Source organism: Magnolia sinica, chromosome 8 (assembly GCF_029962835.1).
Source record: "Magnolia sinica isolate HGM2019 chromosome 8, MsV1, whole genome shotgun sequence".
Classification (NCBI taxonomy): domain Eukaryota; kingdom Viridiplantae; phylum Streptophyta; class Magnoliopsida; order Magnoliales; family Magnoliaceae; genus Magnolia; species Magnolia sinica.
This window is the reverse complement of record NC_080580.1, coordinates 75,222,014-75,233,138: the sequence shown is the minus strand read 5'-3', so window position 1 is coordinate 75,233,138 and position 11,125 is coordinate 75,222,014.

The following is an 11,125-nucleotide window of genomic DNA, read 5'->3' as shown; positions in this document are numbered from 1 at the left end:
CTATGATAAAAAAAAAACTTTGAGTACAATATGTATGAAAGGAAAATACAAGATAATGAGACTAACAGAAACTTCAGAAGCTCGGCTACACACTCCAACTGCGGTGAGGCTATGGCTGCGTCCTGGCATCACCTGCATGCAACAATCGTGTACAAGTTTATAGAAAGCTTAAAGGGTGGTGTAAGTGTATGTGTAGTATGAACGTGCTCAGAATGCAATGCCAAGTAATGCGGAATCATGCTGATGGGTACATGAATGCAATCAGCCGTACCAAGGTTATACGGTGTAAGATATCAATGCTATCGGCCATATCAAGAACATGCGATGTGAGATGCAACTCAAGGATGCCAATCCTCATCTAAATCCACATATCAAAGCAGTTTATCACTAGATCATCAAATATCAGTATAGTCCTCATTCTGGATAATCACCGAGGTTTGGTACACTCCAAATAGCACTGCCCCTTTCTCAGGTGCGCAGTCCAAGTGAGCATAAGAAACCTCACTATCGGCCTTACCAATAATCTGCCAATATCTATCTGGCACGTCGATAGCAGACCCATTAATGAGCTGGTCAAACTCAGCCTAGTAATGCCCCCTACCCTCTGGCGAGTAATACCACACCCCTTTCCAACCGACAACAACACAGTGAGAGACGCGGCCTCCTGGCATTCAGCCCTCGTGTGCTCATATATCCACTCGGTCTCGAAGTTGGATCATCCTCTGGTACCATCGGGTTTAGCAATTTTTACCCATGGACATCTATGGCACCCCGATGCTTAGTAACAATATTTTCGGTGTCTAAACCTGCCATCCACGATGTGCCTATGGAGGTCATATCCCTGATGTCGCTAGGGCATATAGAAATCAGTCATACAAATGTGAAGTGTATGAATCATACTACTAGGCATGCAACAATCCTGCGTGTACCGCGCTCATGAAGGGCAACTCCACCTATTAGGGAGCCCATAAACAATTTGCCCGAAGGCATATGCTATGAGCAGTCATTCCTCATATCAAGCATACATATGATGTGTATGGGCATGAATCATGGAACTATACTAAATATGTTATGTGGTGATAGATCTTGTTCATAACGAAGAGGGGCTTAGACAGCCTACACACTACAATTATGGGCCTATCAATGGGCCCTAGGGAGAGTTATAATGTGGACATTTAACCATCATTGTTCTTACAATGTGGACACCAAACCATCATTGCTCCCATGGTATGACCCACCATAAACATCATTACACAACCCATGGTGAAATCACACGTTGCAATGGGTTTATCAATGTACATCCCATTGGGCCTCGACCTATGGGCCTCAAATACATCAAATGGGCTGCATCATGTGGGCCTCATTTATATCAAAGTGGGCCTTAACAACAGGCCTTATACACATCAAGGTGGGCCTCAACAATGGGCCATAAATATACCAAGATGGGCCTCATCACATACCCAAAAAGAGTTAAACTGAAGGATCATTTGGATCATACCCCAAGTAATAGTGGAGATAATTTTCATTGTTAAAACAATTCACAAGGCCCACTATAAAGTTTATTTTCCAACCAATCTAATCATAAGATCCGAAAGACCTGGATTAAGAGGGGGAACAATTCCCCATTGATCCAGAACTTCTATGACCCAAATGGGTTTCAATGATAGCAATTCAATCCTCCACTATTTCTGTGGTGTGGTCCACCTGATCAAAGGGCTGGTCACATCACGATGTGGCCCGCTATGATGTATTTGAAATCCAACCTATTCATAAGTTAACATAGTGAAAGCTACAGTGAAAACAAAAATATAAGCTTAATTGGAAACTGATGTTGCCCTTAGAAGTTTGAACGGTGGATGTCACTGTCCACATTTTTCAATGGGGGGGGGGGCGCTTCCACTTGAACTATTGATCTGACTCATTCTTTAGCTCATGTCATAAAATGAGCTTTCATAATGGTTGGATGGCTTGGATGCAACACATGCATCATGCTGGGTCCCATAGATGGAGGGCATAGATGAAGTAGATGGGACCCATAGAACTTAGTGGCGCCACTACAGCAGCTGCTATGCAACTGGAGTGAGGTACACCAGCCATCCCACTCCCATGGACGGTGTGGGTACAACACTTACATCAGTGGATCCCATGCGAGGCCCACCATAATCTTTATCTGCCATCCAAACTGTTGATAAGGTCACACAGACCCTGGATGAAGAGGAAAACAAATTTCATAATGATCCAAACTTCTAGGACACCCAAAAAGGTTTCCATTAGCAGTCACTCAATCGCCACTGTTTCCTGCCGTGTGGGCCACTTGAGTTATGTATACAGCTGATTTTTGGGGCCGCCCCATATGTAAAGGGGACCCATCAAATGCACGGTGTTAATGTTCAAAACACAACATGGTGGGGCCCATGGCTGGGACCCTCTATCCCTGCACTGCAAGGTGTGTTTTATATAAATATAAATATATAAATATATATATATATATATATATATATATATATATATTGGAACCCATTTTCCTCTGTTTTTCCCATGTGGGACCCGCATCAAGAGGATCTACTCCACCCATTGGATTCCATAGCTCGATACTATCCAAAAGAGCCCAATTCCAGTATGTTTTGGTGAGTAGAACATCAAGGTGGGCTTTCAATGGTAACAATACTGTTTTCTATGGTATGGCCCACCGAATAGTCGGATTGGCTTCATTTTTTGGCCCAACACCTAAAATGAGCTGAGGAATAAAATGGATGGTTTGGATTAAATACATACATTAAGGTGGGGCCTACATGAGTTATCCACCCCAAGGCTTGAACCAAGATGATATTTTTGTCTTCATTTCACATCTAGCGTCCCTGGACGCTGGACGGTTTGGGGCGCAATGCATACTTAAGGTGGGCCCTTCTCAGGTGGGCCACCTCATGGCTAGATGGTGTGAATAAGACATACATCATGTGGGGTACATCCAGGTGGGCCACTTGGCCACATCATCAAAAAAAGAAAAATAAGGAGAGAGAGAGAGAGAGAGAGAGAGACAAGAGAGACAGTGATGGAGGGGCCCCTCATGATTACAACACATACATCAAGTGGGTCCCACAACAAGTGGGCCCTTAAAATTTGAAATTAACGGTGGATCACCCACCTATTGCACTCCTCCTTGATCCCTTGGACTCCTATGCTCCTTGCCTTCACTTTTGATGGTGGTTGATGGAGTTTTGATGGTGGGGATGAGAGATGAGAGGGTGGGCCACACTTGTTATTTTTTTGGGAAGAGAGCTTAGGGAGGCTTGGACGTGGGATGTTTGTTGCTTGGGAGTGAAGAGATGGAATGAGAGAGGGTGGAAGTGATGGGTGAAAAGGGATGTGATGATGGGTGATGGGTGATGGGATTGTAAGAAAGGGATGGGTGGAGAGAGAGAGAGAGAGAGAGAGAGAGAGAGTTGACTTTGGGAATGGGAAGGGATGGGTTGCTTGTACTTGAGGTATGGAGTGTACTTGATTTGATTGATTGATTGATGGGACATGTTGTAGAGATTCCCTCGAAATTCGTAACACACGGCGTTTCTTCGGAATGAACGCGGGCCCACATCTTCTAGCCTGGGTATCGAATCGGTGTGCGAATTGCGACGTTGGTACCGCGGCGACGGCGCAGTCACTAGAGTACAAGTTTCAAGTCGAGCCGACTTTGGTATGCAGGACTCGCTTAGGATCGCACGCAAACATTGGATATAAGTTAAGGGTTACCGGAATTCAACCGGAAGGACAACAAAAGCATATGGAATGGTACGGTCTAGGATGCAGACCTTACGCGCGGTCAAGAAGATAGGCCCTATTTTAATGGCGAATCTTGTTCCAACCATTTTTTGTTTGATTGGATCCTTTAAACGGTGTAGATCAGTCGCTTTCTTCTCTCCAGGCTATGGGGTTAACGGTCTGGATGCAATCTGGCGCCTTGGTTAGCGATGTTCCCTCGTTCCTTATTTCTTTTCTTAGTTGGGAAAATCCGGAATCTCCAGAGGCCTCATCGTGCATGAAACTCCTTGCTTCCACATGATCAGCCGTGTGAGTTCCTTTTGATTTAGACGAAGGAGGGATGGTGTACGATCTTGTGTTTTGGCCAAAGAAGTGTTAGTGTGTGGAAACTTCCTGTCGGAAGTGGGTAATTGCCCTAGTGGACAACTCCAATTCTCCCATCGTTATTCGTTAGTGGGTCCCGTTCTGTATGAATAGCCAATGTTTTGAAAATGCTCGCTGGTGGGAAGGTGAAAGGAGGTTGGTTTTATCGAGCGTGGTCGGGTCAAACATGGTTTGACCGAACCTTAACGTTTGGTGCACTATGGCCACACACGGCTAGTGTACACGCACAGTTAGTGTGGGGTCCACTGTGGTGTTTTTGAGAAATCTACTCCATCTATTTGTCTTGTGTGTTCATATTAGGGTCTCTCCTATAGTATGGGGCAGGTACGAGTCTTTAGTTGGGCAATTTCATCCCAATCTGAAGCATAGGTCGTTACATAGGAGCTAGAAAGTAAGATTAAGTCTTAGAGAGGGGTGAATAGGACCTTTTTTAAAATTTCAATTTTAATCGCACTCAGACACCTCCAATTATGCAAGTAAAACAATTAATGAAGATATGAATGTATCAGCTCAAGACGAAAATAAAATTATAGCGAAAAATCATGTGTGCATTTTGTTAAACATGTTAGCCACAATAGAGATAGGCATCCACATTTTTTTAGCAAAATGAAAAAATGACAAACAAGAATCATTCAGCCTATTGCACTATGATATATAGTGGTTCAGCTATATGCCTATTCCACTCCTAGCTGTTGGAGTCAACTTATGAACGCACCAGATTTCATGCACAAAATAAAAATAAAATCCATGTACTGATTTGCAGGTGCATGCCATGTAACCAAATGCATGTTTCATGTTTCCAACAGATTTCAATGACAAGACAATATTATGTGGTTTTTCGCGGTAGGAGGCCTAGCATATATGACTCTTGGGAGGCGTGTAGGCCGTTGGTGCACATATACAAATTCAGTAACTATAGGGTATACAGGTCCATCGATATGCGATGCACGCTTTGGGACCAGGCTCTGAATGTGACACCTATCACGAGAGGGAGCGAACGACAATCTTCCTCACGAGACAGCTTGAGATAGCCGACCATGGGTTCTCATCAACATGCATTAACAGCGTGCTCATCACACCAACAACGCCTAAATCTATATTTCTCGACCCTTTAAGTACTTGGTATGCAACGTACTCATCACACCAACAAAACCAGTAACAACTCTATTATCAATGCAAATAAATATTACAATGATTATCAAAAGAGTAGTATGAATGTTTTCAACTTAATAAAAATTCATAAAAATTTCGCAAATTTACATGTAGAGGACATTTATAAAATTACCTCCCTGGATTGGCACATGTCTTGGATGTGAGGACCATGCATTTGGCTCCATTACATATGCAATTTATCTCCCTAACTTTACGAGCTTTGATTTTGTCCATTAGATTTTCTGCACATTCATCACAAAATAAGTTATGAAATCAATACTTTCCTTATGGTAATTCTCCTTCCACTGGCCGATGCACACCATCTCGACTGCGACGACCAACAACGTGCTTGCTTCACTACCACAAGCAACTCTTACACCCAGATCCATAGCTCAACTGGCAGACTGAGTGGACATACCTCGTTTCAACACTTGAGGTCTTGGTATCGATCCCTAGTGGGGGTGGCTAACATGGAGTGCGTGTACTGGCATGTGTGTACTAACCAGCTAACTGCAAAAAAAAATAAAAAATAATAATAAAATAAAATAAATAAATAAAATGTGTTATAAAAAATAAAATTTTAAAATTTTAAAAAATAAAAAATAAAAAAAGAGTAAGCACAATAGATTCAATGGATCGCACCACAATGTCCCAACCAGTAGACTAATTAAGATTAATAGATATAGAGATTTGTATATATTAAGAGAAAAATTCATTCAGAGCATTTTAATATATGAAAATGAAAGGCAAGTTACTTAAGTGCATAACCCTTTTCCATGCTGTTTGCGCTTTCCATTTCCTTTTAACTTTTTCCTTCCACAGCTTTAATCTCTTACTGCTAGCATGAAACTTTGTCTTTACAAGTTATGGGTCCTGAAATTCATCCTTAATCGCACATTTAAAACGATTAAGAACATCATCGTCGTCATGGCAAGACTCTTCTCCTTCCACTGGTCGATGCACGCCATCTCAACTGTGACGACCAACAACGTGCTTCACTACCACAAACAACTCTTTCAACCCTTCCGTAGCAGCTTGTGTTGCTTCCCTATTACTACGTGTCATCGGTGGTATACGAAACAATAGATCCATCAATTGGTCAAGTTGCATGTTTGAGTCTTCCTCCGCACCATTGCCTTCGCCAGATGGTGAGACAACGAATTTTATGCCCAACCTTGGTTCACGTATCATCCTCTTTAAAATATACAGAGGAGGTAAATGAAATATATCCATTGTTCTAAAAACTATAATTAAGTGCCGACAAACGTATCCCCTGAAATCGAACATCTTGCATAAATATCATCCTTGAAATATTTCACGACTAGAGCGTCGTTTTGAACCTCAAGGTTTTTTATCTCGTACAAAATAAATAAATAAATAATAATAATAATAATAATAATAAAAAATAAAAAAAAAAATAGTAAATAATAAATCATTGGTTTCACTGAAAAACAACACCAGGTAAGTAGAACTATGGAACAATTATTTTTGCAAAGCCTTAAAATGTTTTTTAATATAAACTTTTTGTAGGGACTTCTCCATGTGCATGGACATTAATTAACGTGTTTAGTTGGTAATTTTTTGTAGTGAAGTCAGACATTATCTTTGCTTCATGGCGTTTTAATAGACCATTATCAAATTGTTTAATGAAATCAATGAGTGCAGTCTTTTGTCCCAAATACTCATTGAAATATGATTTTTCACAGTCACTCCTCTGATTTGTTGTCATGTTCGCAAGGAAAATGCCTCTCGCAAATATAGGGATCCACTTAGCATGTATCCTGTATAGAGATCGCAACCACTCGTTATCTACGAGTTTGTACCTATCGATGAAATTTGAGCAATTTTCCAAGAGGTCATGTGTACTTTTGGTAAATGCACTACTTTATTAATTAGCGTGAAGTCAGTTTCTTCAATTCAGATGAGCCCCAATCAAGTTGAAGATATCAAGACCCAAAGATCTAAAGCATACGAAGTGAAGACTTGAAGGTTTATGCATGTGGCAAAACCTAGACAACTTAGTAAAATATAAAAACCCTTTGTTAGGTGGCCTAAACAATCGTATACATTCCCCGATCCATCTAGCCAAGGTCAAGTGTCCTTCGCAAGCCACATCATCCCATCCACGCTCTTCACAAGCTTCGGTCAGTCGTAATCTGCCTCTTAGGGAACCATCACACTATCAAAAAAATGAGCAAAGGATACAGACTATGTAGGTTTTTAGCTATGAATATAAACCGTAGCTATATTGCTACGGATTAAATCCGTAGCAAAAAGATAGCTACACCACTAGAAATTGACAGTCCTGTAAGGGACTTTTTGAGGCCCACCACAATATATGTGTTCTATCTAATCCATCCATTTGTTTTGAAATATAATTTTAGTATATCATCCCATAAATTGAGGTATATCGAAGGCTCAAGTGGACCACACGGTAGGAAAAATTAAGATTAAATCACACATGATTCCAATGGTGTGGTCCACCTGGGCCTTTAATATACCTCATTTTTGGGATCATTCCCTAAATATATTTCTAAAAATGAATGGACGGCATGGATAAACCATATACATCATGGTGGGCCCCACGTAGGTACCCAATCCACGCCCAAAATAATTGGGCGCGCGCTCAAAACAGAGCCGAGCGCCCAAATCAATATTGGTCCTCTCTCTCTCTCTCTCTCTCTCTCTCTCTCTCTCAACGGACTTGGAAAGGTGAGCGATTTCTCTTTTTCTTTTTATTGATTTCCTTATGTTTTGCGAATCTTCTCCGATTCTAGACCGAGGATCTTGATTATCAGTGAAGAAATGGGATATTTCTGTCATGATTTTGGAATTTATCACCTTATTTGTTGCATTTCCTCCATTTTTGCTCTCGTTTCTCCATTTAGGGTTTTGTTTATGTGGTTAAAACTGTTTGATAAAATGCTTCGGCAAGGATGGCTACGTATGTTGTTGATTTTGTAAATGGGTTGCAGGTAAAGAAGGGCTTGTACAAGCCCACGAGCAGGGGCTGTAAATGTGGAGGCAACTAGCTATGAGGCTGGGGCTGGGCTTGCAGCTGAGCCTGAGGATGTGGATAAAGTTGGGGCTGCTGCATCTGCATATGAGGAGGATGTTGGAGGTGGGGCTGAGGGGCATGGCGTGGTAGTGGTGTGTATATGCCATCCAATCCATTCTTCAAACTTGCCCCACCAAGATGAAGGAACACCCAAAAATCAACTATTTCAAAACTCAGGTGGGCAACATCACGTGTTTTTAGGATTTTTTTTAGGCATGATTTTGCATTGTTCCCTATTGTGTTTACAGAGAGGAGAATAAGTCACAGAATAAGCTTATAAAACAAAGACCTGTTGTAGAACCAGCCTCTTCTGAAATGTTGATTACTTTGACAGTACAAATGACATACATGTATGGCAATGTGAACTATATTTTAAATGGACCACTCACTATTTTAACCATCCAATTGATAGACATTAAATGGATGGCTAAGATTTCCTTAAACATACCATGCTCCATCTACCATGTGCCTAAATTATGGATGGTACGGATGGCATTACATGAGTGCCATGTGTGAGGTGGACGAGTGACCATAGATTTTTACAAACCAAAGATCATTAGACTATATAAATCTTCTTTGTAGCAATTACGTCACAAGTGATTGGATCCTTATATTCATTTAGCATTTCAAACTGCCATTCTGCATTTCACACATATATTTCAAAAAAAAAAAAAAGAAAAAAAAAAGGGCACTACACCATAAAATATCATTTATTTCCCAAAATGCCTCTAGACCAGCATTTATATTAGCCAGCCTTTATTTAGATTTTCCAAAAAGAATGGTCTATCTTTCATCATTTGATTTTTTATATGATTTTTCTTTTTTTTTAATGAATGCAGTAGTTGGCGTCATTTGTAATATTGTTACAAAGGTTTAGCCTCATGAGGATATTTATTGTGTTCAGGAACCTATAGTTATGTTGCTGCCCTATTCTCAAATTGTTTGACCTAAACCTGTATAAAGCATTTCTATAATTTGTCTAACATTTGTTTTGTTTTCTGTTTGTGCATAGATGTGAATCTTCCTTGATATATGTTGAGATATGTGGTTAGAAGGGTTTTGCTATAATATGGGTACAATTAGAGACTTATTGGTAATTTTCTAAAGTTTCTTTTAGAAAGGGGGTAGAAACATCTTTAGTTTTTTTCCCAAAACTTCTCTTTTTTTTCTCTGTCTTTTTTTTACTTTTTCTTCTCCTCCTCTCCTCTTCTTCTTCATCTCTTGATAGGGTTTTATCCTCTATTTCCTCCTAGTATTAGAGTTGGCAAAAACACCTACGATTTCTCAAATACGAGTTTCAGTGTTGATTTTGGACAACCATAAATTTGATTTTATCCAGTCTTCAAACTCAAACCTTTCCCGCTGAAGAGTGGGCAGCAAACCCTACTTATTGTCAATATGATAGTTAGCTTCTATACCCTTTCTACTAGGAGTATATAGATAAACGGATTTTGGCTCAAGGGATTGAAGTGATTTGTTAGACAAGATCTACATTAGCTGACCAAAGTCAATCTATAGCGGGTCAATATCTGATAGTTATCAGCTTGTGATACTTTCATGACTTGTTTTCATAGTCACATTTTACTGTCTTATACTTATATGCTTTGCTCTCTCTCTCTCTCTCTCTCTCTCTCTCTCTCTCTCTCTCTTAGCAATTGATCTATTTCCAATGCTACAACACTAATTTCTTATTGGATTTTTATAATTTGTTGGATCTTCCCATGACTCTTTAATTTTTGTAGTTGTTTTTTTTTTTCCTGGCTTAAATCCAAATTGCAGTTTTATGGCCAGTAGCTAATTGGAGTTTGTTGTGTTTTGTGGGTTTTTTTTTTTTGTTTGATGGTAACAATGGAGTGTTTGGGTGATGATAAATAAACGGACTAGAAGATTGTCCCAAATGCCGGAAGAAGTTAGAGGGAAAATAGAACCTTATTTTATCGAGCATGCTGCTATCTTGGATGAGGACAGCCAAAAACTGCCAAAGCTCAACGATAACTCTGCGGATTACATCTGAACAGGCTTAACTGTAAGTCTGTGGTTGGCTTGTTAAAGTTGGCATTCATTCCGATTCACAATAGTTTATGTTTATAGCAATGACCTATATTACTCTTTTAAACCCATAGCCTTGATGGAATGTTTTGGATGCCAATCAGCATGTGAACAATGTCAAATACATTGGTTGGATTCTCAAGGTAGTTCTCAGACTGGATGTCAATCAACATGTCACTACAAGAAATAGCACTTTTACGGACGAAAAAAATTTTGTCGGTAAAAGTATGTTTTTACCAACAAAATTTTTTTTCGTCGGTAAAACTGCACTTTTACCAACGAAATATTTTTTTGTCGGTAATTATATTTTTACTGACGAAAATTTTCATCGGTAAAAGTATTTTAATTTTTAAGATAGAAAATTTTCATGCTATTATTAAATTTTGGCGGTAAGAGTTTTACCAACGAATCTTTTCGTCGGTAAAAAGCAGAAAACCACTTTTACCAACGAAAAGTTTTATCGGTAAAAGTATTATATATTTCACTTAGTAAATTTTTGCAAAAACATAGAGAAGACTTTTACCTTCGTAGGTAAAAAACATGGATGGGACTTTTACCGTCGAAACTTTTCATTGATAAAAGTGTTATATTTTTCACTTTTCAAAAAACGTAGAGGTGACTTTTACCGATGAAAATATTCGGAGACTTTTACCTACGGAAATATTCGTAGGCAAACAGTTTAACAATTTTGAGTCAAACATAGAGGAGACTTTTACCTACATAAAT